Below are 27,090 nucleotides of genomic sequence, written 5' to 3'. Positions count from 1 at the left end.
CAAAGACTACCAGGCAACTATGTGATAAGTTTAATTCGATGGATGAGTCAGAGTGACTTCCACTTGGTACTCTGCCGCTTAGAATTACCTTTTGAAAGACATTGATGCCTTCAAAGTGACTTCATTAGCTGGAACAAGAGATAGCATTGATAACCATGTTTGGTTAATGACAGCTGGAATTAAGTGAACTCATAAAGACACATGGTTTCAGCCTGGTCTACAGAGTGAGTTCCAGGACAGCCAGGGCTACACAGAGAAACCCTGTTTCGAAAAAAACAAAACAAACAAACAAACAAACAAACAAAAAAGACACAGGGCTTATATGTGGCCAATCCACCATCTTTGGAGTTACAGCTCAGTGAGCCTGCAACTATTCAGTCTTGTCACTTCTATTGCATCTTGTTTGGGCCATGGGGGGCTGGGGAAGAATCTCTATGGAAAAGCTTTGGCCCAGCAAACACGTTTCCTCAGTTCTTAGCTTTATGCTGGTAAGACTCCAAGTGCCCTGACAAACTCACTTGAGAATTCTAACATGGTCTCTTTTATTAATAATCAAGAACACTCAGAATTCCTATATGGAAAAAAAATGATTGGGTTTTGTATTTTTTCTTTTTTTCTTTTTAATTGTACCTGTAAACAGAAGATAGTGTATTAACAACTGGTTATTCATTCATTCTTGCTGGGGACATAGCCTGGAATGCCTCTCTAGGCACAATGCCAGGGGTCAGTCTGCAGCTCGCCGGCCTCAGGCTGAAACCCTCTGTAGTTCATTTACTGGAGTGGATAAGCTGTGGCATCTTAATAGGCAAATGGAAATGAGAAAGACAGGTTCTGCACTTCTGTAGAAATTTAATCTAACCCACAACCACTCACAGGCTTTTCATTGATAGGAGAGCCTCACCAGAGATTTTAAAAGGAACCAAATATGAGATTGATAATAAGCCTTCCCCCACCTTGTGTTCACCTAATTCTTGAGTAGAAAAAAAAATCCTGTAAGTAGATCTAGCATTGGTTGAAACGTATGCATCTTAGGAAGGTCTGTTTGAAGATTTCTCTGACATTATGCAAGGTTGGCCTGTCTGCCAAGTTTCTCCATTGCTGATAGAGAGCATGAAGCCGCTGATACTGCAGAGGATTCAAGGAAGAGGAAGGTCCTGTTCTGTAAGTTTAGCTTTGTTTGTTCATGTAGAAGGAGAAATTATATACCCCGTGTGGCCAGTATACCTTGTCCTTTCCAGTCTAAGTAAGATAGGGCTGTTGGAACTAAGGCCGAGGAACTAAGGCACTTTATTAATGCTGGAGGAAAAGAGGACGGAGTAAAGCAAAGAAGGGGAAAGTCAGCAAATTTTGCCAGCCGGGCTCAGCATTAACATTCATTATGCTAACAGTTTGTTGTAATGTAAAAGGTTAACTTCCTTTGTTCTGTCTTCAAGGCACTTATCCCACTTTGCAAGTCACTGTGACTAATTCTGTGGCTGTCCTCACTTCACAGAGGCAATTGGGGATGAGGGGTGGGGGGGGGGGGGCATAGAGCTCACAAAGGGTCCTCAGAGCTCCAACCCGCACTCCCTAGTGCTAGAACCCCAAACTGGTAAGGCATTGTGTGATGGCTATTCCCAGTTGTCAACTTGACTATATCTGGAATGAACTACAATCTAGAAATGGAGGGCACACCTGCGACCCAGATCTTGAGCCTGGAAGACATGTGCTTTTACTGGGATGATCCATGCTTTTGATCCAGATCTTGAAGCACAGTGGCCCTGAAAAGCTTTGGCTCAGACAAGGTGGTACACGCCTTTAATCCCAGGACACAGAGACAAGCAGATCCCCCAAGCTAATGAAGTTAAATTAGTCAACTCCATAAAGGACTCTGATGATGAAATAAATATTTACAGTAAAGTCTCTGAAATATAGTTCAGTGACCGAGCTCTTGCCTAGTAGCAAGTGCAAGCTGTGACTTTGACCCCAGCATGGTGAAAAGAAAAGTAAATAAACAAAACAGAGGTCCCTGGGCAGAGGTCAGGGGATAGATAGGTAGGTACAAAAGACTGACTTTATTCCAGCCTCTGGGGATGGGGGCAGGGGAGCAAACAGGAGGATGTGGTGGGGACTGAAGGGAGAACAGCTTGAATGGAACTCAGGTATGAGGAAGGTCATTCAAGCAGGCTGGAGATGAGGAAGGTGTGCCAGAACAGAGAGGGATTCATCCCTGAAGACCCACCTCCAGGAAAAACAATTCAACATAGCATCTCATTTCTTGGTGCTCATCCTAATTTAAAAATTTCCTTCAACCTGTTATATAGCACCTGAGACTGAGGTTTTCACAAATACTTTTCCTAATGTAACTCATACTGTCTTATACCACATCCTGGAAAAAAATCAGCATGCAATCTTAGGTTAAAGCGATAGATGGATATATTGTTGAAAGTTTGTTGACTACTTTTTTAATTGGCATCACATTATACATATATAATTTACAATATACAAATACGATATGCCTACATATTATTACATGTACTACTTATTATGGGTTAGCACTACTTGCTGGTTATACAATAGAATCCCACTGGATCCTTATCAAGTCCACTTTAAGAAATTTTGATTTAGTTTATTTGGGTGGGGCTTGAACATCAGTTTTTCAAAAGCTGCACAGAAGATTATAATATTTATTGAGACTAAGAAACACACATACACACACATATATACATATATATGTATAATGTATTAGTTGCTTAATGTATGAAGCTGCACATTATTCAAATATTGTAATTTTGTCTGAAAGATAGGTTAAAATAATTCATGTTTTATATATGGAAAATTGAAAACTCAAGATTATATACTTTTTCTCAAGAATATGTTGAATATGGAGAGAAAGCATCCATTTTCTTAACCATAATTCTCATGCTTACCACAGCATAAAAGTAAGTTATCATGTTCTCTTGAGAAGAAAATACTAGAAAATGAATTAAACATATAAGAATATTCATGCAAAAGATTAAAGTTAGACTGTGTCAGAAACACACTAAGCACAAGCAGCTACTTCTGATTCTAATGCTGTGTTTGTGTGTGTGCGCGCATGTGCATTTGTGTGTGTGTATATGATAGGTGTTTGTGTGCATGTTTGTGTGTATGAGTGTGGACACATACTGCCTGTCCATTTTTCTCATGTGGGACCTGGGGATTGAACTCACGTCGTCATACTTCTGTGGCAACGTTTCTATCTACCGAGACATTTCCCCAGCCCCTACTTAAAAATTTCTGAATACATTTAACTATGTGCTGAGAGACGGGCTTATACTTTTTGTGTGTCATTTCATGCTTCACACTGTATGACTACGGCATTTTTGTGTTTCGAACTCCTAACGCCTGCAGGTTTAGCTTACAACTTCCTTCTGGGGTTGATGTTTGTTTGTTTGTTTGTTTTCCCACCACTCAGCTGACATTTTCACTCGAATGTTTCATAGGTACCTCAAAAGTAAAATGTCCAAAACGAAGCTCTCAGTTGCCCTCATTTTAATTCAGTCTTGCCCTTCTCAGAGAATGACTCTGTCCTTGTCCAGTTGAATATTAGAATGCTATAACTCATTTTTGATTGGTGTTTGTTTATTTGCTTGGTTGGTTGGTTGTTGTTGTTTTTCCCTTTAGAATGAACTTGTTGGGTTTTGCTCCAAGATGTGTTTCAGAACTCCTTCTTGCCTCTGCACTTCCTCTTCCAGCTCTGGATAGCCATCCTCCAATCTGTGTTGAAAAGACCTTGCTGCTGTATTCCTCAGTGACTCTTCACTTCCACTCTTGCTCTCCTAGAGCTCCGAGTCCAACCCACAGTCAGCATTGTGTGCAGGCTCATCCTTACCTGCGTACAATCTGTTGATAACTTCCTTCCTGTAGCTTTAAGGATCTGCACATTCTGTCATCATGCAACTCAACCTCTTAGTCCCTGTGCTTACCCACACCAGACTTTAGGTTTTATGAGTAGTAACTGCTTCCCCAAGATGTGGAGCTTTTCTCTGTGACTCTTGCTTCAACCCTTATGACTTTCCTCCCAACCGCAGGACATGATCTTCATCAAGGCTTATCTAGGATATGACTTCCTTATGAAGATCTTTATGAACCATCCACTCCAAAACATTACCCTTCTAGGAAAATCCTCTATTTCTTTAATAATGTTCTTCTCACCAATAGCCAAGGTTTATTTTTTATTTTATTGTCTGCCTACCTTGTTTGAACAAGACATGTGTAGGCTGATATCAGTCCTTTTTGAATTTACTTTCAGTTGGTCCTGCATGTGCTTGTGGCACTGAAATGCTTGTGATATGTGTATGTTCTATACTAAATAAATATAAATATCATGAAGCTTTTATCTTTAAAGAAAGAATGGTCTCCTTCTGATATGTTAAGAGAATAAGAGCTGCTTTACTAATGATTCCTATACTATAGTTAATGCAGTAATAAAATCATTGATAAAAAGGTACAGAACCAAAATTCTATTGCCAAAATTCTGCTATTAATTAATCTTTAAAAACAAAACAAAACAAAAGAAAAAACAAAAAAACTTCCTGACTTCAGAGAGAATGATAGAAAACCAAAGACCAAGGAAGTCCAGAAATGGAGGTAATATGATGTATTTAAACAAAACTAGGGACCAGGGAGAGAATGCCAAAAACAAGTTTGAAGAACCTTGATAGGCTTAGTTGAAAGTCTTATGTATTACACAAGAGCCCTGGGATTTTATCACACAGGGAGTAGGAAGATCTATAGAATAAAGAGGCTTTTAGCAGGAAAATGATAGGGTATTCTTTGCATTTAAAATTGTTTTGTGGCCAGTGTGGCATATAGCTTGATGAGGGTACTGTATAAATCAAGAACTCCAATTAGAAGGTGTGGGAATGACCTAAGAGCATGATGGTAGCAAGACTTGTGATAAGGGATAGCCTTGAGGTAAAGGGGCTGAAGCAGGCCTTTGCTGTTAGTTCTTCCTGGACTGGGTCTGAGAGGCTACTACTGAATCCTGGTTCAGTTTGGGCTTGCATCCTCTCTTTACGGACTTTAGAGTGACTGTCCATATTGTCATGGACTTCAGACCTATGTTTTTAAGGAATAAATTTTTAAAGAAACCCACTAAACTATAGTGTTTGCTATGAGGCTTAAAGGAAGAATTGGATGTAAGAACACTTGGCAAAGTGTTACAAATGGAAGCTATTTTTATTTCAAGTAAGTCAATTTAGTTCACAAAGAGAAAATTCATTTTCTAGTTTGTGAGCTCCCATAAGCAAACTCCCTAGGAAAAATGAATCACTCTTAGGACCGTAGCACTTTCTGTACTTCTATCCTAACACTTCCATTAATTATGAATTGTTTATGCATCAGCTTTGCTTCATGGCATATAAATCCTCTGGCGGCAGAGACAAAATCTTATGAATCTTCACAACTTGGTTTTCGGTAGACAGTAAGTACTCAGAAAATGTTAATTGCATTATGTTAAGAGGAATGATTATTTAACAGGAGAGGAAAAAAGTCAGGCAATAGGGAGCCCATGTGGGCTTCTAAGATAAAGTATAACAATAGGGACGACATCTGTGCAAAGATTGAGAGTGATTGGAGGCCACATATTTTATTTTAGCCTAGAAGATATGTACAGAGATTTCTGTGTTCTCCAAAGGCTGTCCTAGTTTGGTTTTAAGTCAATATTGAAGCAGAGGGAAAATGATTAATTTAGCTAATATTACTGAGTTTGGAAGGGATTGAGTCACGCAGGTTAAGCCTTGTTTAAAATAATTAAAAACCAGGAAGAGCATCATACTCACTTTATATATTTAGAATCTGAATCTTGTAATGGTCATTTAAAATTATAAATGGTAAGGATAAGATAGCATCGGCGGATCCATGAGATGATAAAGAATTACAGGGGTACGATTTTGTGCTTATGGAGTTTGGGGCTTCATAAAATTTAGAAAAATGTACAGAATGTACACATAGCCATGGTACCCGTGGAGTTACTGCAGTTGTGCTTATCTGCACAAAGTCTGTACAAGATTGGGCCAGTTAACATTTCATCCAACATGGGGTAGGAGGCCTTAGGAGGCCTTAACTCCCCGAGGGGACTGTTAGCAGTTGACAGTTGTTGGAGGAGGGGTGTCCTTTTTTTTTTTTTTTCATGGTGTAGTCACTGATAAATTGCCCTTCTTCCAGTAAATAACCTCTCTCACACTGGGACAAAAGATTCTAGTGAAACTCAGTGAATCACATACAACAAGTAGACACATAAGGAGAAGGACAAGTTGAGGAGAAGGGATTTAATGTGTAGGAGGGGCAATAGAATGCGGAAGGGGAGCTGGTCGTGGTGGCACACTCCTTTAATCCCAGCACTCTAGAGGCAGAGGCTGGTGGGTCTCTGAGTTCGAGGCTGGCCTGATTATTAGAGTGAATTCCAGGACAGCCTGGACAACTAGGGCTACACAAAGAAATCCAGTCTTGGGGAAAAAAAAGTTTGGGGAATGAAAATTAAAATTGTGAAACTATCAATAAAAATGTTTTTAAATTGTTATGGGAAAGCAGTTTCTAAAATTTATAGACTTAAGACTAAGAAGTGTACATACACACACACACACACACACACACACACACTTTGGGATGATTTGGATTATGTTGGCCTGGTTCAAAAGGTTTCAGAGGGGAATATTAGCAAGTAGCTCAGAGACATTCTTGTGATATTTTGGCAACGAACATGGATGCTTTTTGTTCCTGCCCTAAAAATCTCCCTGAATCTAAATTGAAGAGTTTTGGATTTAATGTTATTGGCAGAGGAGATTTCAAGACAGCCTAACTAAGGTGGTAACTTTTTAAGGTGGTGGTTATACTGATCAGTTTTATGCAGATCTACAATGAAAAGGAGCAACTCTTTCAAGATGAAATATGAAATGCACAATTGAGGAGAAAATGAGCACTAGGAAGTATTCTGTTGGAGCTAGGTCCAGAAAGTGATCAGGAAGGTAAAATGTTTAAGGAAAGGCCTAATTCAAAATGCAACAAAGGGAATGGTGATTCCCCCCACCACCAAGATCACCCCCCCCCCCCCACCAAGATCACACCCATTTCATTTTGCCACTTGTAAAAGGGAGTTAAAGGAAAGCTGAGGGCTCAAAGGAAACACTTAATGTGAATGCAAATCAAGGAGCCACCCAGGTTCCAGCCTCAGCAGGCAGAAGAACTTAACAGGATAAGCCAAAGTGGCTCTGGCTTTAGAGACAAGGATGCAGGAAAGGGAGTTACAGAATCTTCTTCAGTTAAGGAAAGCTGCTGAAACCAATTGTGTCAGGGCAGTCCCTGCATGGAGAAGCTATTGCTTGAAGAGGAGCTGTAGCCTGGGTTCTGTTGACGATTTTAGGATGTTGGAGATTCCAGAATCTGGGATATCTGCAAGGAGAGCTATAGAGCAGTAGTAGAATCAGCCCAAGATGAAGAAATGTGCGGCACACAGTCAACAAAGCCAAAAGAGCTGAAGATCTAAAGAGTGCTTTGACATCAGACTTGGAGATACAGAATTTGGAGTTTGTTCTGTTGGGTTCTGGTATTGCTTCGGTCCAGTATTTCCTCACAGTGCTCCCTTTCCTCCTTTGTGGAATGTTAATATATATTCTGTGCCACTGTATGTTGGAGGAATGTGAGCTGCTTTTTTATTTTGATTTTACAGGGGTTTAAGATGCAAAAGATTGTCTTGAGTCTCAGAAGAGACTTTGGACTTTTAAACAGCATTGAGACTGTGAAAGACTATGGAGGACTAAACACATTTTGCACTATGATATGGCTACAAGTCTATGGGGAGCATGGAGTCAAATGTGGTAGTTTGAATGAAAATGGCTCCTATTGGGTTATATATTTGGATGCTTGGTCCCTAGTTGATAAACTGCTTGGCAAGGATTAAAAAGTGTTTCCTTGAGGTGTGTCACTGGAGATGGGCTTTGAGGTTTGAAAAGTCCATGACAAGCCTAGTCTGTCTGTCTGTCTGTCTGTCTGTCTCTGTCTCTGTCTCTGTCTCTGTCTCTGTCTCTGTCTCTGTCTGTCTCTGTCTGTCTCTGTCTGTCTCTCTTATTCTGTCTCTGTCTCTCTGTCCCTCTCTCTCTCTCTCTCTGTGTGTGTGTGTGTGTATCCTGGTGGAGTTATCAGCTACTTCTCTAGCACCATGCCTGCCTGCCTATTGCCATGCTCCCTGTCATGATGATGGTAGACTAACCCCGAAACTGTAAGTGAGCCCCCAATGAAATGTTTTGGTTTTTGTTTCTCCCTAGAATCCACTTGGTCATGGGGCTTCTTCCCAGCACTAGACATCCATGCAGAGAAGGCATGGTTGCTGTGGGTACTTGTTTCATGGCTCCAGAAGTTCACAGTGTGGCTAGTTCACATCTTGGTGGATCAGGAACCGTAGCTGTGGATGCAGAAGCAGCAGATATGATATGTGTAGTCTACCTCAACCTAGCTACTTCTTCTAGTAAAAAGATAAGATCTGAGAACTAAGCATTCAAATACATGAACTCTTGGGAAAACTTCTAGTCTCAAACTGTAACAGTTTAAACACCGTGGAGCACACATGGAAAGTGATTTCTAATTCACTCATTGAGCAGATATGGCACTTGTCGCATAATAGACTAATCAAGAACTTATGCATCTTAGCTCGTGAATGGCTGAAGAAGACCAGGTAAAAATCAATGAAACAGAGAAGACATACTTTACTCAAGTTCCTGTGAAACACTTGTCAGTAAATATTATAGCTCAGTGTTACACAGCAGAATTTTTCTCATTGTTTAAGGTACAATTATGTATGTAATTATGTTTGGGGTAAGAACATATTTTGGTGTTGGTAAAGTGGTCCAGTAGATAAAGGTGCTTTCTAATGAGGCTGATTTCAATCCCTGGAGCAGACAAGGAAAGAACTGACTCCTGCAAGTTGTCCTCTGACTTCTACACACATGCGCTAGTATGTGTGCAAGTCCCCCAAACATGCATAAAGTCAATTTAATAAACTTTTTTTTTTTTCAAGACCAGGCTGGCCTTGAACTCAGAAATCAGCCTGCCTCTGCCTCCCAAGTGCTGGGATTAAAGGCATGTGCCACCACTGCCCAGCTTAATAAACCTTTTTTTTTTTAAAGTTGGTATAAAATACCTTGTATTTGTTTGGCTCTATTTACTATCTGCTTATTCCTCTTTGCTGGTGAATATTTGCAGTATGTCCTTATAACTGTGCTCTGGAGTAGTGCCATCCATTCTTCATGAACTCAACAAAGACCATGATATATGCTAAATGGATAAAGCTTCAACTTGAGAATGCTAGCTAGATGTGTTCGGCACGAGCCAGGGAGGATTTGTTTGAGGAAGGCTGTGCCATCTATCAGAGTAAAGCCACATGTCCACTGTAGAGAGTGGACTCTCTTGTGTGCCATATGGATGCAGCACATGCCAACAAAATGCTGACTGGTCTGTAAGCTTCGGCAAGGAATACGAGGTGGGACATCTGCAAGGGAGATTGAAGGCTGGCAGAGAGAAAAGTGTGGGAGGATTGTCCCTGAAACATGGAGGAGGTCAAAAGGATGGGAGCTGAGCAGAGGTAACCAGCCATGTGGCAGAACTTAGATTAGAATAAATGGGATATTAAGTCATGTTTTAGTCTGGGAACAGCCAAAGCTTATGGTCTAGGCATTTGTTAATGTATTTGAGTCTCAGAGTCCCGGAACCTGGGGCATGGAGGAAAAACTCCGTTTTACAGTCCTTAGGCAACTATTTATTTTCTCACCATTAGTCTTTAACTTTCATAGTTGATGTAGTTGTTTGAATCAGAACGGCACCCCATAGCTTTATAGATTTGAGTACTTGGTCACCAGGGAGTGGAAGTGTTTGAAAGGATTACCAGGATTAGGAGCTATGCCCTTGTTGGAGTAGATGTGGCCTTGCTGGAGGAACTGTGTCACTGTGGGTGGGCTCTGAAGTTCCAAAAGCCTAGCCAGGCCTCCACAACCCCAAACCCTGCCTCTGTCTCTGTCTCGCTCTCTTGGCCTGTGACTCAGGATGTGGCTATCAGCTACTGCTCTAGTGCCATACATGCCACCTTGCTCTCCACCATGATGAAATGGACTAGATCTCTGAAACTGTAAGCAAGCTCCCATGAAAGGCTTTCTCTTATAAGAGTTACCTTGATCATTGTTCTGTTTTCTTTTCTTTTGTTTTGTTTTATCATGACTGGGTTTCTCTGTATAGCCCTGGCTGTCCTGGAACTCACTTTGTAGAACAGGTTGGCCTCGAACTCAGAAATCCACCTGCCTCTGCCTCCCAAGTGCTGGGATTAAAGGTGTGTGCCACCACCACTCGGCTCATTGTATCTCTTAATAGTAAAGAACAGTGAGTAAAATCATTGGTTATATATCTATACACAGTATTGCTAGGGGTATCACCAGGACCACTGTAAATCTTAATCTTATATGTAAATGCAATGATATTAATAAACATCACAGTGATGCAATGGCTTTAGTAGTTCATTTCATGGTAACTGAGCATACTTTTTATAACAAAATATTACTATAATAATTGTTTAGATCCTCTGTTTCCAGAAAGATGGAGGTGATTTTTGCTGACTTTTTCCGAGTGTGGACAACTAACACACAAAACATAAATTGACATTAAAGTTATGAAATCATCTCAGCACGTTAAAACCCAAGGAACAATGAAATGAACAAGTCATTGGGCTTTCTTTTTGCCTTATATGTATCAGAATTGTATCTGCCAAGACTGAATCCTTTAATACTAGCTAATTATAGACAGCCTCAACAAAAACATGTTCTTCATAGTCAAAGCACAGAAAAAGAGTAGTATAGTTCCATAAAAAACTAGATAGTGACCATTCTACTGCCCGACAGATAGATTCTACCTATCCTTACCCATCAGCAAAAAATAAATAGACAGCCTAATGTTTCATTTTTGCCCTGCTCTTATGACGTGTTTCCTCCACCACATTCCAAGCCCTAGATAAGGTTAGAGAAGGCTGATCAGAGAGGCAGAACTATTTCTACTGAGAAGCAATGATGCCCTCACCGAAGCATCTGACAAGATGCAACGTAAGAGGGAAATGGCTTATTTTAGCTCATTATTTAAGAGAGTATGGTTCATCGTGGTGCAGAAATCATGGCAACAGAAGCTTGCAGCATGACCTATCACATCTAAATGGATCAGACAGCAAAGAGGTGGGGGGAAGGGAGTGTTAGAACTTCGGCAGGACTATGAACCACTAGGCTTGCCATCCCTGCCTTGCCTTCCCTGTTTAAGTAACCTGCTTTCTCTAGTTGAGTCCCACCTCTCAAGGGTTCTACAACCCTCTGGAACAGCATCAGTAGCAGAGCACCAAATGTTTAAATACATGAGCCTGTCAGGGACATTATAACCTCAATGTATAATACATCCCCAGCACTCACAGCGACAGCTCTGTCTCTGTGTGTTATAGTTCCACCATAACCAGAACTGGGTCTACTCTGTCCCCCACTGCCTCATGTCAGAGGATATAGTAGAGCTTCCAGCCTTCTGTTGCATCCAATAAGGATGTGGTTGGATAACCACTGAAATGAGAAATGCTAAGTCAGTCCTGCAGCTCTCATTGGGTCGATATAATATAATATAATATAAATAAAATAATATATAATAATAGGAGAGAAGCCTATTGAGGAGTTAGAAGTCTTACTTTTCTCTCAGTGAAGAGACTGGTTCAGCCAGAGGGAAGCAACAGGGAACTAGAGAATAGGAGACATTATTTATTCTGTGGCAAAATATTACAGAAATCCAGGCAACACAGAGCATTGAAATAAAATTATCAATTTCTTACCAAAACACCTTAAGTGTTCAGGTCCAACTTGACCTTATTCATGACACTAGGACCCAAGAAAATATCACATAAATAGACAAAGAAAATGACATGTTGAGAGCAAGATGATGGTTATGTCAGTCTTCCGAAAGCTTCCAGTCACTACAGTTTTAGTTTAGTCAATTTTTTTCTCTATTCTGCCAACATAAATGTTAGAGCCTTTATTTTAGTCATGAAGTCCCTTGCCTCCAAGTTTCTTTCTCTTATGTCATTTTCTCTCTGTTCTGTGGCAACTTTTATTGTTCTTTCTTTCAGTGTACTGACAATATTTTTCCATCCTCTCCATTCAAATGAAGAGAAACCTAAAGAGGCTATTGTACAAAATGTTTCACTGAGTGACTGGAACATGCTTTAAATAAAGGGAAATAAAAATAATGCTCACAAAGGAACAGGAACTACAAAAAAATAAATAAATAAAACAACTTTTAAAACTGAAAACTAAAATAATCTCAAACTAACAAAATAATTCCAGCAGCACCAAAAATCCTCAATAGAATTCAGTTGCTGAATGAAAGAAAAGAAAGAATCAGTAAACTGAAAAGAGAAAATCTAGAATCTTAGAATTGGGAACAAAACACCCATGGAAGGAGTTACAGAGACAAAGTTTGGAGCTGAGACCAAAGGATGCGCCATCTAGAGACGGCCATATCCAGGGATCCATCCCATAATCAGCTTCCAAATGCTGACACCATTGCATACACTAGCAAGATTTTGCTGAAAGGACCCTGGTATAGCTGTCTCTTTGAGACTATGCCGGGGCCTGGTAAACACAGAATTGGATGTTCACAGTTAGCTATTGGATGGATCACAGGGCCCCCAGTGGACAAGCTAGAGAAAGTACCCAAGGAGGTAAAGGGATCTGCAACCCTATAGGTGGAACAACAATATGAACTAACCAGTACCCCGGAGCTCTTGTCTCTAGCTGCATGTGTATCAGAAGATGGCCTAGTTGGCCATCAGTGGAAAGAGAGGCCCATTGGTCTTGCAAACTTTATATGCCTCAGTACAGGGGAATGCCAGGGCCAAGAAGTGGGAGTGGGTGGGTGGGGGAGTGGGTGGGGAGCGTGTGGGGGACTTTTGGGATAGCATTGGAAATGTAAATGAAATAAATACCTAATTTAAAAAAGAGAGAAAATTTAATCTGAACACTAGAGAGAAAATAGTCTGAAAGGTAAAAAGATACTGCAGATGTGTCTGGCTACCGATAAAGGCCCACACTTACACTCTATAGTACTCAAGGAGAAAAAAGAGACCTAGATGGAAAAATATTTGGAAAAATAGTAGCTGTATTTATGTCAGATTTGGTAAAATACATGAATCTACAGGTTTAAGAAGATGAAAAAACTTAAAGAGATACATTCAGGACACATACTTATACTTCTGAGTATTGAAGGCATAGAAAAAAATCCTGAAAACGAGTGAACCAGCACATATTACCTATAAAAGAAAAGCAGTAGAAACTTCTCTTCTGAAATCATGGAGGCCAAAGGAAGCATAGTATACGTCCTGAAGGAAGAGAGCTGTCAACTTGAGATCCTGTGGCCCTAGAAAGCATCCCATAGGACTGAAAGGGGAAGTCCAGACATTACAGATAATGGAAAGCTAAGATAATCTGGTCCCAGATAAAATTTCCTTCGCATAATGATTGCAGAAAGTTCTCCAAACAAATATAATGATAAAGAATTGAAACATTGGAGAGGAAGATGAGGGAAAGCAAAGACCATCTTTAAGCAGGGCACATCTTTACTTACTTTTGACATATCTAAATTGTGATTGACAGTTCAAGGGGAAAAATTTAACACTGTCTGATATGGTGAGGACAGCTTGTAGATGGAATATATAAATAATTTCAATGTATATGTAAGAGGATAAAAATGACAATATTTGAGTAAAGTTTCTACACTTTGACTGAACTGATACTATGTCAAGCTAAGTAATTTTGTGTTGTGTGATGTAGAGACACACTTGCATAGCTATTTGTACAAAATTACAAGGGGAAGACATCATAGATGAATCAATCCAGCATGAAGGAGCAAAAATAGACAAAAATCTGAAAAAAAAACCACAGGAGATAGAACTTAATAGCAAAATAAGTATTTTTCAATACCCCATATATAAGTGGCCTACTAATACCAAGGAAAGGGGATTTGAAGACGGCTTTAAACATGATTCAACTACAGGCAACCCACAGGAAGCTCAGGCCAAATATAACAAACCTTTTCAAAAGGATTTAGCTGAAAAAGAGCAAGCCAATATTCTGGGATGCACAAAGAACAATCAAAGCTTACAAAGAAATACTTTAAAAAATACAAATAACCAACACAATTGGAAAAATGGGCAAAATGCTTGAGCAGACATTTCTCCTAATAGGATGTAAATAGAGAAGATAAACATATGAAATATGTTCAATCTCCCAAGTCATTAGGGAAATTCAGATTAAAACTACAGCGAGCTGTTAGCACACACATCGGAATAGCTCAAACAAAACAGACTGTGATGCCCAAAGCTGTTGAGAATGTGGGGGAAATTATCTATGTGTTGCTGGGACTCTATGAAAACATGAAACAGAGAAAGAATACTGAAAAATTCTTTTATAAACTAAAACATGCAACTCGCAATAAACCCACCAGTTTCCTTCTGCGGCATTTATCTCAGGGAAATAAAAAACAATCTTTGCTCAAAGACTAGTATAAACTAGTCAAAGGTGTTTATTTTTAACAGGAAAAATTATAAACCTCCCACATGTGGTTTGATGGGTGATTGATTCAACAAACTTTCATAAGTCCGTGTTTCATTCACATTTATTTGAGGTAGGAACTCCACAAGGTACTTAAATACATTTGTCACTAAAATAATGTAAATAGTATTATTTTTACTTTTTAAAGGTAGAAACTTGAAGCTCAGATCATGTAAGTGGCGTTTTTATGGTCATTCAGGACAAAGGCTAAAATGTTGAATTAGGATTTATTTACCCATTTACTTTCAGCAGCTATTAGGGAGGTGTAGGAAGTGACTCTGAATAGTGCATAAGGGTCCACATGTTGTTATACTCTGGAATCTAGAATGATCTCATTAAAGTATCATGCCCTTGTTAAAAACTGCTTCTTCCCAGCAGAACTTCAGTACAGTTGAATTCCCAAGAGCCAACCTTTCTTTTCCACCATGCACATAAACTGCTTTCACCTAACAGATCTGTAAAATTATGTCATGGTGATTATTAGTGACTCTTCCTTCTCCAAGGAGAGTGCATTCAAACTTAAGCTCTTCCATTTGCTTGTTCTTTCATTTGCTTATATCTTAACCTTCCTTATATGTGACTAGCGTATTTTATTTTGTGAATAGCATTTCTTCATTCTAAAAAAAAGCTGCTCTCTCATTCTTCATCTGGGAGGTGCCACATGATATGAATTTATCTCGTGGTGGAGTGGCTTGAGTTAGGTGTAGCTCTAGACTCAAACTGAGAATCATGACTCTGTGATTATCAATGATTGGTTCCAAGATGTTCATTGGATGTAATCATGGCCAAAACTGCCTCCTTTAAGATTTTGGAACTCAGGGAGCCTTCAAATTGCTTCAGTATCTTTTTGTTAGTGAAAGCCTCTTGATGTAAAACTCAGAGTGGTTTGGGGTCTATGTTTTGCCTACAAGTGGAGAAAGCTGTTCAACAATAAGAAGTGTGAAGCCAATGAACAAAGGAAGACCCCCCAGAATATGTCCAATTGCAATGTGAGCACCTGCTTCCCAGTGTTCCTATAAAGACTAGGAGATGCTCCAATGCCCTTATAAGGACAGTAATAAGTTGGGACACTTTCCTGTTATTGTCTAAGCATTTCACTATTCTTATTTGTGTGTGAGTTGATTCACATTGGCTTCCACCCATATTTGGAACCGTAATGGTGAAACATAAGCCATAATGGTGGAACTTAATGCACTGTTGGCACCCATACACAGTGTTCTCTCTGCTCCATTTGAATGTACCATTTGCCCATTTGTCATTTGTCACTTAATGACAGATCTAGCTTGAGAATTACGTAGTTAGGCTTTGTATTATACAAACACCAGACTGTATTCTCACAAACTTCGTTGCTATAGCTTTTATGTATCTAAGCAATATTTATTATAAACTCATGGAACCACTCTCCCTTATGTAGTCCAGCTCTGACTGAAAGTTTGTTGTTGTGCATATAACTAGATTTGCCTATAAAAATAAAAATATTTATCAATATTTAAAGTATTCTGTCTGTGTGTTAGTTGAAAACAGTGGTATTATTTTACTGATTATAGCTATGTTCCTTAACAGGCAAGTAAACTAGGAATTTCCTCTCTGTCTCTCTGTCTCTGTCTCTGTCTGTCTACCTGTCTGTCTGTCTACTTGTCTGTCTGTATCTATCACACACACAAAAATAGAAGGAGCTATATTGGGAAGATTGAAGGGATAGGCAGTGGGCTAGGAGAGGGTAATGAGTAGTGAATATAGTCAAAGCACATGACATATAATATAACATAAATATAAACACGAAATCCACTGCTTAGTACAACAAATATAATCAATCATTTTAAAAACCAAAACAGCTAAATAGAAAATATTTTTATTGGCTACTTAAACTTCCTTTGTTACTTTCTGCTGTATAACATTTAAATATTTTTTCTGTGAGCAGTAGTTTTCTTATTAATATGAGAATTTAATCTATTATGTTCCTTAAAAGTATTTTTAGGGCATAACAGTTGCATTTTTAATATTTTGTTTATACCCTTTTTTGTCAGTAAAATAAGTCAGTCACAAAGTAGAATCACATAGTCTCATTTATATGAAATTCTAGAACAGACTAATAGCTTATATTGATAGAAAACACAAGTTGTCATTGTCTGAGCTAAAAAAAATACAGAAAAATTAGGAAATCAAAATATTATGTATCTCCATTAGGTTTTTATTGCATATGAATTTTATCTTGATTCAGCTGATACAAATGGAAAGAAATTTTGTGCTGTATTTTATAACAGTGAATAGTTCTTCTGTACTGAAATGTATTGATCTGTTCTGTTATATTTGTATACTTGAACTTCTTTAGAAGGAATTCTTGTCCTGTTGAATTCCTTTTAACTCTAACTTTCTTTTTCCCATGTCTGTGTACATTTTCTATATTCCATTTGATGCTCTTCCAGTCACTGTACTTTACCCTTTCCCTATATAAAACAATACATATTTCACAAGGTAAGTATTACTGTCACACTTTTTTCAGATGATGACAAGGAAAATGAAGTCTGTAATTTCTAAATCATACCCATGGTGAGTGTTTACATCCTGATCACATAAGACACAATCTCAACCTTTCCGTGACATTGCTGCAAAGTGCCTGAGACACAGGGTAGCTGGTAATTACTAGATTTTACTATCTTCTAGCATTTCATTTGTTTTTGAAATGTTTTACGTCACTTCCTACTGAAAATTAGTACAGTAAAATAGACACTTTCTTATAGGAGACTGTCTAGTATAAACTAGTACTTACACACTTCATATTGAACATGTCCTTGACCAAGGAATGGATGTGTGAATAAAGGACAGAAATGGGGTGGCAGGCAAGAGTCACAATCAGTTTATCTCTACTGGAAGAGCCAAGGTTACTCTTGAGGCCAAATTTTGGAGCATGATGAGCATTCTGGCTCATCTCATATGGAGGGGCCCTATGAAGGCAGAGATGACTGTCCTGAGATCAGGCTAATCGTGGTGTCTTTTACAACCAGTATTTGTGGCTCACTTCTCTGGGTTTTCAAAGTCCTATCATACATCTTTCTTGTAGTTTTGTGTAACAGACTGAATCTTTCCAAGCCTTGGCGCTGAATCTTTCTGTTCTACACCCTTTGTGTCCTCACAGTGTTGGGTGACAGACATGCTGTCAATGGACAGGCCAGGGGTTTAGCTGGAACTGGTGAGCTTTAGGACATGATCTGTGATCTTAATGCAAGATGAAAATTTTAGAGTTAGTTGCTTCATACTGGGTGCTTTGCCGAGAAGTCTTTTTTTCTTTTTCTTTTTTTTCTTTTTAGTAACAAGTGTATTTATTGGTGTTTCTTTGTGTGTGTGTGTGTGTGTGTGTGTGTGTGTGTGTGTGTTTGAGGTAATTTTATTTTTTATTTTAATTAGGTATTTTCTTCATTTACATTTCCAGTGCTATCCCAAAAGTCCCCCATACCCTCCCACCTCCACTGCCCTACCCACCCACTTCCACTTCTTGGCCCTGGCATTCCCCTGTACTGAGGCATATAAAGTTTGCAAGACCAATGGGCCTCTCTTTCCACTGATGGAAGCCATTTTCTGATACATATGCAGCTAGAGACATGAGCTCTGGGGGTTACTGGTTAGTTCATATGGTTGTTCCACCTATAGGATTGCAGACCCCTTTAGCTCCTTGGGTACTTTCTCTAGCTCCTCCATTGGGGGCCCTGTGATCCATCCAATAGCTGACTGTGAGCATCCACTTCTGTGTTTGCTAGGCCCCAGCATAGCCTCACAAGAGACAGCTATATCAGGGTCCTTTCAGCAAAATCTTGCTAGTGCATGCAATGGTGTCAGGGCTTGGAAGCTGATTATGGGGTGGATCCCCGGATATGGCAGTCTCTAGATGGTGCATCCTTTCATCTCAGCTCCAGACTTTGTCTCTGTAACTCCTTCCATGGGTGTTTTGTTCCCAATTCTAAGAAGAGGCAAAGTGTCACACTTTGGTCTTCGTTCTCCTTGAGTTTCATGTGTTTTGCAGATTGTATCTTAATCTTGGGTATTCTAAGTTTCTGGGATAATATCCACTTATCAGTGAGTACATATTGTGTGAGTTCTTTTGTGATTGGGTTACCTCACTCAGGATGATGCCCTCCAGGTCCATCCATTTGCCTAGGAACCAAGAAATCTTAATAACTGTTTTGGTGATTGGGGCCAGCAGAAACCTTCTTCCTGACCTTCTTCTAAGTGACAGGAAGGTCATTCAAGTTTCAAGAGTGCTTTTTTTTTTCTCTGAAACTCAGTAAGGATCTTTTTGCATGTGGAAATATGACCCCTGACAGATACTACACTCACACACATATTTGCACATGGTCTTAATCCACTTGCTGTTGTAGAAGAATGACCACGAATAAATGAATTATAAGAAAAAAGGGTTTCTGGAACACAGGTCCAAAAGCAAGAGCTACCTGCCCAGTACTAAATCAAATATGGTGGGTGGCACCACCAAATGGAGTATGTCAGAAATCCATGAGTGGCTGTGTGCAGGAGAGGGCACAGTGGAAGAGATGCTTTATAACAATTTGCTTTCTTGAGAATGAGTTGCCTCCTACCAGAAATATAGATAGCTAATACCTCTCACAGGCCCATCTCATTGCTATTTTGGTAATCAAATTTCAGCATGTGTTTTAGGTTGGACAAACTATATCCAAACTATAGTACACACACACACACACACACACACACACACACACACACACACACACATGGCATTAGTTCCTAGACACATTCAACCAGTAATGTGTGTACTTCTCTAGTGAGGTTTTCTCATCACAGCATGGCCACTGACCTCAGAGGCTTACTCACGGCTAGTCTCCAAGAACACAAAGATGGGTAGTAATGTCTGCCATATACCCAGTTCAATGTGCACTTCTCAGCAATGGCCTAAATGAACATGTTTAATGGACATCACATTAAATGTGTCTCTGCCCATCTAAATGTAGTAACAGAGTAGTTTCTGAGAAGAATATGGACGTCCCAGCTCTGTGTCTGAGGAGCCCACTGTGGAAAGGTCAGCAGACACCACCCATTGAGCTTTCATCCCCACATGCTCTACCAAGGCTTTGCTCTCCTGGGCTCCTCCTGCCCACCTCTGGGCCCAGGAGAAGTATTGCAACTGTCTTTTTCCTTTACTCACTTCCACAGGAAGTGTGTAGTCTGCTCTCAACTCCCCACTGGTCCAGCTGAGGCTGCCTGAGGGGAGCACTTTTCTCTGAGGTAGCTCCTGGCAGTTCCTGCGTGCTTGCTCTCCTCACAAGGGTTTCTGGGAAACATCACAGCTTGGGGGCTTGTTGTGTTCACTTACAGACCTTCATCTCTTATGAGGGTTACCAATCTCCAGTGTCTCTAACTAGTTTCTTGGTGCATGCTTCTCAGAGAACCTAAATTGACAAAGTAGCCCCCCCCTTTTAAAGTATGGGATAACATAGATGTCCTTCTTGAAGACCTAAAGTTAGGAGGGAGACTAGTTGGGACAAAGAAGGGGGTTAGGGGGTTGGGGGACAGTAGAATAGTGGTAATGGAGGATTAGTGTAGCCACAAGTAATTGTACCAGTAAAGTATCAATTAAAAGTTTTAAAATGACAACTTTATATAACAAAAGATCCAACCCAATGTGTTGTCAAAAACAGCTCCTGCAGCCAGGTTCCCTTTGCTTCTCAAAGTCCTCATTTCTATTCACAAGTGATTTGGTAGCATTTCCAGTGCAGACCAGACATCATTCTAAATTTACACTTGTGCTGGGTCATTCGAGACTCACATTAGTGCTGTGATGAGAACACAGAAGCACAGTGAGAGGAAACGGCTCAGTGTCAGACTGTGCAGGGATGCATGCCCACTGAACAATGCTGCTCCTCTGATACGAGTTCTTTGTTGTTTGTTGTTTTGATATGCTGTACCTTAATCAATACCCAGGTAAAGAAATAAGGCTGTTTTTGTTTTGTTTTGTTTCATTCTGTTTTGTTTCATTTTGTATTATCTGGTGGGAGGAATGCTTCCTCTACTTAAATGGTTAAAAGATCAAGTTTTCAGGTCTTATTTAAATAGCCATATTGTTGAGATCTCATGGACTGACATTGTCATTTCTAGCATAATTGCACAGCAACTTCCTGGTTCTCTAGCTCTCACAATCTTCTGTACACACTTCTGTGACACTCCCTGAGCCTTAGCTGCAAGAGTTGTGGTAGACATATACACTGGAGCTGGAATGGCCCTTATCAGTTGATCTCTGCATTATAACCAGTTATTGTTTTCTCTAGTGGTCTCTGTCTACCACAGAAGGTTTATTTGATGTGGGTTTAGCACTATATTTAACTGTGGGTATAAGGATGCCCTTTAGAATGTAGTTAGGATTATCCTTATCTACTAGAATGGCAGTATAAGCTTCAGTAACATCTATGAACTCACTAGGCCCGCTTAGTTGGATAGCTTTCTAGTACCAGGAATGGTTTCTTCCATGTTGAGAGGGCCTGAAGTCCAATTAGACAGTTGTTGGTTACCACAACAGTGATCACACCAACCAGTATTGCACCTTTGGGTGTATCCTTGCCACAGTGGTCACTGTTGTGCTTCAAACATGGAAAGAAGAAGTCTCATATGGTCCTACCCCTATAGAAAGAACCACGGTTAACTAATGACTGCTGAATGAAGGAAAATTAGTCTCTATAGGGGATTAGCCTTCTAACTGCTTATCCAATACAAAATGGTCAGCCTTGGTATCATTTACACACAAGCAACACTAAAATTCATTATATATATGAAAAAGAATCAATTTGAGAGGGAAGGAGGGAGCATAGGAAGGATTAGAAAGCAAGAAAGGAATAGGGAAGTGATGCAATAATTTGGTTTAAAAATTTAAAAATAATAAAAATATATCTTTAAAAAGATCATGTTTTCAATGTGCCAACTTTCCAGGGAATTTTCACGGTGTGTATTGATCCCAATGTAAATACTGAGTGATTTTCCAGTGTAAGGCCAACTCTTTTTCCTTCCTTATTTCATAACTCTATTGGAAAGCCTTGCTTGGATCATGCAAATAAGGGAACTATCATTCTAAATAGTTGACTTCTAAAGACTGTCTACACACAATTATCAAAAACAAATAGCTCACGATAGGTAATGTTTAAGATCATGTATGTGCACCTAAATCTGAAACCTCACAACCCCTGTGAAGAACTCATAGTTTGAGAAGAAACCAATGCTAATTATTAAGTTGCTCAAATCAGAGCTAATAAATTAGCAGACAAAGAAAATGAAAGCCAAAAGTTAACTCTTTGTGTTGTTTCTGGTATTATTATTTCATCAATTTCAACTGTCTTCATTAACTAACTAGAGTTTTAATGCATTTTGCAGCTAAGATATATTTTATTTTTCTTTATTCCTTTTCTATTTCATTCTTTATGTTTATCAGTGCTATGATTTGAATGTATCCCTAAGTTTCATGTGTTGGAGACTTTACTACTAATGCAACAGTATGGAGTACAGGGCCTAGTAAAAGATGGCTGGGTCATTAAGGCAAGATAAATTAATGAATAGATCAATGAATGAATTAGTCACTATTTCAGAAGCAGATTAATTATGGCAGGAGTATATTTACTATAAAAGCGAATTTGGGATAAGATTAGACTCTAGTGAAGATACTAGATGTTTTGTTGTTTTGTTTTTCAACTTGAAACATACCTAGGCATACCTGGGAAAAGGGGATCTCTGTTAAGGAATTGTTTCCATCAGATTGGCCCATAGGCATGTCTGTAGGGGCATCTTCTTGGTAGACATGGGAGGGCCCAGCATACTGTGAGCAGTATCATTCCTGAGAGGTGGGACTGGGCTTTATGCTAGTGGCCAGAGAGTGACCAGTAACCATTGTCTTTCCATGGTTTCTACCTTAGTTCCTGCTTCCAGCTTCCTGCCAGGACTTCCTTTAATGATGGACTGTAACCTGAAGCTCAAACCCCAAATGACGTAAGTTCCTTGCAGAAGACTCTACTTCCTAGTAGTTTAATCTCCTCCCAAAAGTTCTACAGGCTGGTGACAAAATCTTTAACACATGATCACTTGGGGGACATTCTAGCTGCAAATTATTGTGGGTCATCAGTGACAGAATCATTATGCTCATTTAGAGAGGAAGAATGGCTTTGGGAGATTAACAGTGTTTCTAAGTAGAAACTAAGGGCCTGGAAAAGGGCCCTTCAGAGTACTTAGCTCTGTTTTCTCAGCCTTCTGCAGGATGGGGACAGCGACTTTGTCTTTTCCTGTTGGATTATATTAGAGAATGGCCTGATAATGTCTTGTATTTAATACTCTGTGTCTCTGCAAGAGAACCTTCCTGGGTTACATATGTTTATGATTATTTTTTATGGTCTTCTTGCTTCTTAGTCTAATGTTAGAATGACAGCTATCAGTTCTCCTTAGCATTCGTGTCTCTGTTTGGAGAGAACTGACCAGCTGTTTATTTCAATCTCATCAAACATTTTAGGATTCAAACCTGAATTCCAACAGTGTGGTGGGAATTCCTAATAGAAACTCATCTGTGTTCATTGGGACTTTTAACTTGTATACCACGCTGGGCCCTGTTTAGTAGTTGAAATGGAGTCATTCTATGTAATATGTTGTTGACCTAGGTCTGAATTTTCTTGCAAAAGTATTGAGGGCTTTGAAGAAACAAACGTGCTGATTTCGCCCAATCCAGTCATCAGAAATGGACTTGTGCCAACACAATCTCTCTCTAGCTAGTCCTGGCTCAAGTGGTAGCTTTACTCTTTAGAAAGCAATCGCTGGAATCTAACAGCTTCACATTTATCATTGAGACACCACCCCCTCTCTTCTCCCCGGCTTCTGTTTGATTTTCCCTCCTTGGCTTGGTAAAGAACACATAGTTACTGAAAAGTGATGCAGAAAAAAATTAAACAATGAAAATTAGAACAAAGGAGCATGGAAAAACACATTTGTAAGATATGGAGTTTGAGTTTACACTTAGACTAATTTGGTGGTGTGCATTGGAATTAAACACATTTGTTTAAGTGTAAACCTTACCCAGAGTTTATAAGTAAACTCAATGAACCAGAATTGTTTTTTAATGAGAAATTTAAAATGCCAGTTTGGATGTGTGGTTCATGTGCATACACACACACACACACACACACACACACATACACACACACACACACACACTGTATTTCTCCTCCTGACCTGAAATGGCATCTATTTATCATCTTTCTTTTTTTCCAAACTATCTCCTTGACCTTCTAAATAGTGTACAAGATTGTTAAATTATAATATTAAAGGAAAATGCCTTAACGTTGTATAGCATTTAAGAGCCTACTCACTTTCTTGGAGAGGAAATCTGTATTTCAGTACAAGCAGAACAAGAAAGCAAAGGGAGTACACTGACAGCTTTCAGACTCTTTAATATGCATTGGAGGCCAGATGAGGAGTTTCATGTCTAATGCCGTAATTTAGACTTTCATAGATTCTTCCATTTGTGTCTTAACATGAGGAGACCCAGGTAGTCTAGTCAACTGGTCAGAATCATAAGCAAGTTAGCATCGGAGGTTGTATTGTAAGATGGATGCGTATGAGTCTGTTTCACACAAGCCTGGGAAATGGGGAGAAAGGAGCCATCTTTACTGGAACAGATGTCAGACTCCACATAGGTATGGCCTTTGTCACCATAGCATGGTTGCTGACTAAGGCAGTGTAGCCTTCTCTGTCCTTATAAAGCCTAGTGAGGAAAACCATATTTGTAGAAAGTGGACCACCGAAAGGATCTTAAGTTCACTGCAGTGACTAGGTTAAGGCCATTTCATAAAAGGAACTAAGATTTGAAACAACAGGAACTTCCTGTCTGGCTGTGTGAAAGACACAAGAGTGAGATCAGACTGTTCACAAGGTTCCTCCAGAAGTCTGGGAAGGAAGCTGCCTCTTCCAGGATTGTGTTCATACCTGACTCTTTACACCTTGGTTTCTCCAAATATGTTTCTACATCCAGATCTTCATGCAATCTCATTTTAGCTCAACTACTCTAAAAACAAGCCCTTATCTTGGTTAGGATTTAAACATTTTGAGGGCATATAATATGGTCCCCAAAGTCCAGACTTCTGTAGTGAATTAGCTTATTGATTATTTTTCCATACTGGACCATGTACCATACCAAGAATTGACATGTCAAAGAAGCCAGTTTTTCATCTTTCCAGCAGGGAAGTCAGACATTAAACAATTACAATAAAATGTGCTGTGTTGTTTATTTTTCGTATGGTCATGACCAAAAAGGGAGGAAAAGACAAAAAAAGGATACTTAAGGAGAGAGGTACATAGTTTCATAGGATCCATTTCATATTCTAGTTTTGTGGCACAGTGCACTTGGGCAGAACAGTATGATGGTAAGAACATGTGGCCAGGCTGAATGGGAAGCACCGAAAATGGGGCACAGGAAGAGACTGGCACAAGATATAACTACCAGATGCATGCCACCAGTGACCCACTCCTTCTAGCTAGGCCTGTCCCCTTCCTTCCACCACTTCCCATAATACAGTGTTATTGTGAACCTATCAAGGGAGTAATCTATTCATTAGGTCATAGAACTTCTGATCCAGTCTCTGGAGAGTACCTTCACAAACATACCCAGAGGTATTTTGTTAACTCCTTAAGTGTTTTTTAACCCAATCAAGCTGAGAGACAAACATAATTGCCTCCGGCACGGGCACACACACACACACACACACACACACACACACACACACACACTAGGGTAACTATTATGTGCAAATATGTGTGGCATTTAGCAAGGGACAATGATTCAAATAGGACTTTGTTCCACGAGAAATGATGGTGGAAGACCATGCAAGTGGGGCTCGTGGGGGTTAATATATAATTCAAGGTGATTGACACAACTGGTTTATCCTTTCATGGAGGTTTTCTGCTTTTTCTTTCAAAGCATTATTAATTTTGTTTTCTTGCATTATTTTTCCTCAAGAAATAAAATAACCTTTCAATGACCAAGACAAAGTAACTTTGAGATCATCTCTTCTTATATTCCTTAGGATTCTCATTTTATATGTAATTCTAGAAGTTCTACTTTAATCAATTCATAGTGTCTGTGAATTGCTTTGGTTTAATCCCAATATCTCAAAGCAATCCAAGTATGCAAGGATACTTTTTTTTTCTTTTTTTTAATTGGGTATTTATTTCATTTACATTTCCAATGCTATCCCAAAAGTCCCCCACACGCTCCCTCCCCAACTCTCCCCCCCCCCTTCTTGGCCCTGTCGTTCCCCTGTACTGAGGCATATAAAGTTTGCATGACTAATGGGCCTCTCTTTCCACTGATGGCCAACTAGGCCATTTTCTGATTCATATGCAGCTAGAGACACAAGCTTCAGGGGGGTACTGGTTAGTTCATTGTTGTTCCACCTATAGGATTGCAGTTCCCTTTAGCTCCTTGGGTACTTTCTCTAGCTCCTCCATTGGGGGCCCTGTGATCCATCCAACAGCTGACTGTGAGCGTCCACTTCTGTGTTTGCTAGGCCCTGGCATAGTCTCACAAGAGACAGCTTCAAGGATACTATTGATAGCTCCATGCTATTACACTAACTGAACATCTTAGAAAAAGTGTGGAAATATATTTTCTCTAGAAATTCTGGTCCAGTAATACCTTTGATCTTCTAAGATACATTGCAGTCTTTTTAAATGACTATACTTTTTGTTGTTTTGTGTTGTTTTGTATTTTGGCTGTCAGGAAGCTTAAAAGTAAGTTAATGGCTATCCCATTTCATCTTTAACTTGGGGTTTCTACTGTTTGGAATCTACCTAGTAATGCATTGTTCTCATCTCACTAATACCTTAGTTTGGCTTTCTACTGCTGTGACAAACACCATGAGCAGAAATCACTTGGAGAGGAAAGGTTTTATTTCATCTCATAGTTTATACTCCATTATGAAGGAAATCAGGATAGGAACTCAAGTCAGGAACCGAAGGCAGGCACTGGATCAGAGAACATGAAAGAACATTGATTATTAGCTTGCTCTGTACAGCTTGCTCAGCCTACTTTCTTTTACTGTGCAGGACATCAGGACCAGAGCTGGCTCCACTCACTTCCTACATCAATCATTAATCAAGCAAATTCCCTAAAGACTTGCCTATAGACAATCTGATTCAGGTATTTTCTCAATTGAGGTTCCCTCTTCTCAGATGAGGCTAGCTGTGTCAAGCTGAAAAAATTGTAACCAAGACAACAATTTTACCTTTATTATACAATCACTTTTACTATAGTAATACGCATAGTATTTATTGGATTTTACTTCCTATCAAAAATATTGTGAGATTATTATGTGGATTAAAGTGTGTCACTTTTTATTGTATTGTAAATAGTTATTGCTGTTTATCCATTATTATTATTATTTTTTTAACCCTCCATACCCTGCCCCAA

General features: G+C 39.4%; 2 long non-coding RNA genes across 6 annotated transcripts in view; one reads left to right on the top strand and one right to left on the bottom strand.

Annotated features, from left to right (window-relative positions):
- Window positions 1-790: 790 nt before the first annotated feature.
- LOC110295223 (uncharacterized) overlaps window positions 791-27,090 on the top strand; it is a 66,953-nt gene continuing 40,653 nt past the window's right edge. For all 5 annotated transcript variants that reach the window (XR_015046927.1, XR_002378030.2, XR_002378031.3 and 2 more), the window contains exons 1-2: window positions 791-1,161; window positions 22,556-22,628. This is a non-coding gene — a long non-coding RNA (uncharacterized LOC110295223). The remainder of the gene's footprint in view (window positions 1,162-22,555; window positions 22,629-27,090) is intronic.
- LOC147005134 (uncharacterized) overlaps window positions 26,586-27,090 on the bottom strand; it is a 55,433-nt gene continuing 54,928 nt past the window's right edge. Inside the window, exon 5 of the long non-coding RNA XR_015046928.1 lies at window positions 26,586-26,645. This is a non-coding gene — a long non-coding RNA (uncharacterized LOC147005134). The remainder of the gene's footprint in view (window positions 26,646-27,090) is intronic.

Source organism: Mus caroli, unplaced genomic scaffold, assembly GCF_978045245.1.
Source record: "Mus caroli unplaced genomic scaffold, Mus_caroli_1 scaffold_4, whole genome shotgun sequence".
NCBI lineage: Eukaryota > Metazoa > Chordata > Mammalia > Rodentia > Muridae > Mus > Mus caroli.
The sequence above is the reverse complement of the archived record's forward strand: the minus strand, read 5'-3'. Positions and strand labels throughout refer to the sequence as shown.